This window comes from Chenopodium album, chromosome 1 (assembly GCF_948465745.1).
Source record: "Chenopodium album chromosome 1, dcCheAlbu1.1, whole genome shotgun sequence".
Classification (NCBI taxonomy): Eukaryota; Viridiplantae; Streptophyta; class Magnoliopsida; order Caryophyllales; family Amaranthaceae; genus Chenopodium; species Chenopodium album.
Window position 1 is genome coordinate 13,959,252 of NC_137834.1, and position 4,930 is coordinate 13,964,181.

The window sequence follows — 4,930 nt, forward strand, 5'->3', positions numbered from 1 at the left end:
TCATAATAAGATGATAAAATTTGAGAGTGTCATGGATTATATGTGATTTAGGATTTATTGTCCAAGTGATGCACTAGTGGAAAAAATGCCATTTGTAACAGCCTATTTGTAACGGGCAGTAGTTTGTCAGTTACAATAAACCTATTTGTAACGGGCAAAATAACTATCCGTTACATTAAAATAGCATAGTGGTACGGAAAAGAGTATTCGTAACGGGCAAAATGATGTCCGTTACAAAAATCAAATTATTCGTAACGGGCAGCGTTTTGCCCGTTACAAATAAGTTGGGATTCGTAACGTGCACCAATTGCCCAATACGAATAGGTTTATTACTTAGATGTTAAAAAACCCTAAAAGCGCCTAACTACTTTTTTTCACTTCACCTTTTCTAGCAGCCGTCTCATACTCTCTCTCCTCTCTCTTACCCTCTTTCTTTCTCTCTTCTCGGATTCTGCTTCTTTTAATGGAGATTATTTCTCACTTAACTTTCTCTTCCACTACTCCTTACCTCCATTTTCTTTCTCCTTGCTCCATTGATGAACCTCCCTTCAATTTCCCCTTTTCTGATTTTTGATTTGATTTGATTTATTTTTTTGTGTGTTTTTTCGATTTGATTTTGTTATTTTATTGTTTGTGGTTGATTAGGTGAGAAGGGAAGAAGGATTAAGGATTTGAGCTCGATTTTGTAGAAGGGGTTTAATTTGCGATTATCCGGCACCGATAAGGCGATTTTGTAGAAAGTCGGCATCGATAAGGCGATTATCCGCTAGATCTCTGCAAAGCGGCGGCAGCGATACTCCTCCTCGGGTTTCGCCTCTTTTCCTCTCCTCTTTTTCTTGCAGTCATGTCGATTTTTTTTAAATTTTTTTTGTTTGATGAATTAGGGTTTAAGTTAGTTACAGATCTTGAATTTCGTCTTTTAATTTATCGTATTTTGGATGATTCATTTCTTGTTGGTGTTTCAATCTGTTTATGGAATTAGTTGATCGATGATTTTATCGGTTTTGGCTGATGGATTATTTAATTTTGGTGATTATTTTGTTGTGAATTGAGGTTTAATTGTTGCGAAGAATGAAATTCTAGTTTGTTTTTCTGATTTTAATATGAATTGGTTGTTTATTCCTAAGTAGTTGATTGTTAATTTACAAAATGTATTGAATAATTATTTAACTTGATTTATACTTGGGATTCTACAAAATGACAGTTGGTGTGCCTCTGAAAACGAGCAACAAATTAGCCCAATTTACATTCTATACTCAAACAAGCAGTTAATTTTGCTAGAATAATTTGGATTCTATACTCAAACAAATTTTAGGTGATGATGGTGGTTTGAAGGCCGTTTAATTTGGTCGTAGAAATCATCGGCCGCTTAACTCAATGAAGTTTCATTAGAGATCTTTGATATTCTGTTATTTTTTTACTTTTCTGAAATTCATGTTTGTGATGCTATGTATCTTTATGTGTCTATGTTATTGTGGCTTGTTTCCTTGATTTATGTCCTGTTATCGATCTAAATTATTGATGAGTAAACTGAATATAATGGTGTGGACAGGAGTTTAGATTAGTTTTTGTAGTACTTGATTATTATAATTTTAGGGTTTTTACTTGATTTTATTTCAGGATTTGTGCAATTGATATGTTAAGTATTTTTGTATCAAGTTCTGCATGTTAAATATTATAAAGATAGATTGCTGAATAAATGCCTGCATTTTATTGTTGCTGAATATATGCTACATTTTAATCCTATAACATATGCTACATTTTAATCCTATAACATATGCTACATTTTAATCCTATTAAGTTTGCTGGATGTATGCTGCGTTTTAATCTTATTAAGATTGCTGAATGTATGCTGCATTTTAATCTTATAGAGATTGCTGAATATATACAGTGACCCTGATCGTTTAATTTAGGTTCATGTCATCTGTTGGGTGCTGGTGTTAACGTTAGGGACGTCTATGTACTGATCATTAAGACTAGTCATACCCAAAATGTTCTTGGTAGTTTCCCCCTTTCTTCGATTTTTGATTTGACTTGATGCTTTTTTTTTTTTTTTTTTTTTTTTTTTTTTTTTTCAATTTTTGCGATTTTCATCTTGATACTTTATTGTTTGGAGTTGATTAGGTGAAAAGGGAAGAAAGATTAGGGAGCTGAGCTCAATTGTGTAGAAGAAATTTAATTCCATTATCGCTCAGTGCGATTCTCTTCGTTACAAGCTTCTCGGAGGTCTTGCTGCCAGAAGGTATATAATTTGTTAAACCTTGTTTTTGTTCATTGAATTTATGAATGAAATTACATAGCTATGAAATTTAATGGTTTTTATGTAGCTGAGCGTTGATGAGTACTATATTATAGATTTATAGTTGCTTGCTAATCTACGAAATGAGTTGAATAAATATAAAACTTGATTTATACTTGAGACCCTACAAAATGTGCTTATGAAATGGAATTTGATTATTGTGGATTTTACTGACTGTAAACTGTTGTATAGAAGTATTATATTATTGAATTTTTTTTGGTTTGAGGAATGTTTTTAGTATGAATTATTTTAATGTGACTGATATTCTCATATTAATTTATATGAACTGATTTAAAGTAGTATCCTTGTAGATATCTTAAAAGCTTTTGGTTCTTATGTTTGTTACTCTAGCAAGATCTTAGTTTGATAGTTTTGGTGTGACTAAAATAATGTTTATAGGAGGGGCATGGTTCATCTCTGCTTTGCTATTTTGCAATGATTTATAAGGTTATACACTTATACTCCAAATTCTACTGTCTTGCATCAAATTGAGAGCTGACTTGGTATGGAATTGATTAGTCTTGGGCTTAGCTTCTGGTATCCCTTACTTTTTGGACTTAAACAAATAATGCAGGTAGTTTGTGCAGCATTTGCACTCCTCACTCTCACCAAAATAGTGACTGGGTAGAAAATATGTGACCAAGAAACTGCATTTAAGTTGTTATGGTGAAACATTGTTGCTATAGCTGGCTGTTATTTCATGATAATTGGGGTCAATGTCTTTGTCCAGAACTAGTAATTAGACTTGCTTTTTTCAATGTAGGATCGTATAAATAGGCATGAATAAAATGTTGAGAAATGTGTAACAAATATTAAAGTTGGAATTAGAGATCTAAAAAGTAATTTTGTCCTTTCCATTCTTTTTAATCTAGAGATTCCTAAGAGGTTGGCCTTTTTCTGTTACTGTTAGGTTGTTTGACATTATAGCTCTCTTTGAGTGACTTCGTTTAAAAGAACAATTAGCAGCTTGAAATGTGTTGTGGTTGAAATATTATGATGTTGACATGACTTGGTGCATTACTATTTATCTGCTCAGTTTTCTTTTGGCATAGATTGTATATTGAAACAGGATTGCTTCAATATCTTGTTGTTACAGATGGTAAGCCTGCGCCTCTCGTTCAGCGGCCAGCTCGGAATTCAGTTGAAAAATTGGATGCCTTGCTGGTATAGACATGGTCTTGCGGATGATTCCCAGGTGACTTTGTTCTGACCTGATTGTATCCTGCTTACACGTTGATACCTAATCGTTTTTTCTTTTCTTTTTTTTTTTAATTTTTTTAAATATGGTTTTTTCTATGATGATGCAGCTGTGCGCTATCGTTGCTTCAATGGTTATGGTTGTTGCTACAGTTGGAGCTGCGATTACTCCCTTCTCTTGGATGCTGCTGCTTCTCTTTATTTACTATTTTTTTTACAATATTATTGAGATGTAAAATTGGATTTAGTGCTTGATAATATGTAAAATTGGATTTGGTCTTTGGTAATATGTAAAGATTGGATTTGATATATGTTATTATAGTTAATTTATAGATGGTGAATGGATAAAAATAGGGGTATTTGTAACTGGCACCTTTAATGTGCCTGTTACAAATACCCCTAAAATTTTGCCTTTTTTAGACATTATTTGTAACGGGCAACATAAATGCCCGTTACAAATAACTAGTTTTTCGTAACGAACATTGTACTTGTCCGTTACAAATAAGGGGTTATTTGTAACGGGCATTGTAATTGTCCGTTACAAATAAGGGGTTATTTGTAACGGGCATTGTAATTGTCCGTTACAAATAAGTGGTTATTCGTAACGGACATTTCACTTGCCCGTTACGAATAACTACTTATTTGTAACGGGCAGTGCCCGTTACAAATAACATTGCCTATCCGTAACGGCAACATACGTAACGGCCGCCGCCCGTTACGGATAGACTGTTTTTGCCCGTTACGAATAACCTTTTTTCCACTAGTGATGGTCCCACTCATTTTCATGATTGAGACCTTAAACTTGGCGACCTACAATCATTAACGTTCATCAAAAAACTTTCCACAGAACATCTTCTTTATTATCGCCATTAAGGCAACAATATTCTCAACATATATTTTAGTATACTTCCTAATGATGCTTTGCTTGGGTTTCACTCCAAACGGCTCACAATGATTTGGGATACCCTAATCACTTGTGATCATGGAAATTTTCCTTAAATTCCTGCACATTACACGGATCCACGTCCATGTTACCATTCTCAAGCCACGACTTATTGTTAGCTCGTGCTTATAAACGGCTTCCTTGTTAAGGGTCTAATCCTTATTAAGGTTTGTGCTTGCAACATCAATTCTCAAATCGTATTTGTTTCCACAAGTCAAGAACTCATCTTGTTACTTATCCAAGTACTTTGGATGTTCTTGGCCATAATCTAACGATCTATTACATAGATTCAGGTTGATTAGTGCTTCATACATACTTCACATGCTCTAATCAAGTAAGTTCTGCGACGATTCCATATCACAGCATACATGATGGATTAAATTGCAGAGTAATTCTCAATCTTATTCCATCAATTTATATTTTTTAGCTCATTCAGTTTCACTAAGTCTTTACTAAACAGTTTGCTGTGTGATATGGTTGAAAGTCTCTAT

At 33.6% G+C, this 4,930-nt stretch overlaps 1 long non-coding RNA gene across 1 annotated transcript; it reads left to right on the top strand.

The window, feature by feature from the left end:
• The first annotated feature begins 373 nt into the window (after window positions 1-373).
• LOC145565571 (uncharacterized) lies at window positions 374-3,828 on the top strand. Its single transcript, XR_014095060.1, has 4 exons — window positions 374-807; window positions 2,125-2,242; window positions 3,396-3,494; window positions 3,607-3,828. It is a non-coding gene; the product is annotated as an uncharacterized LOC145565571 (long non-coding RNA).
• Window positions 3,829-4,930: the final 1,102 nt, after the last annotated feature.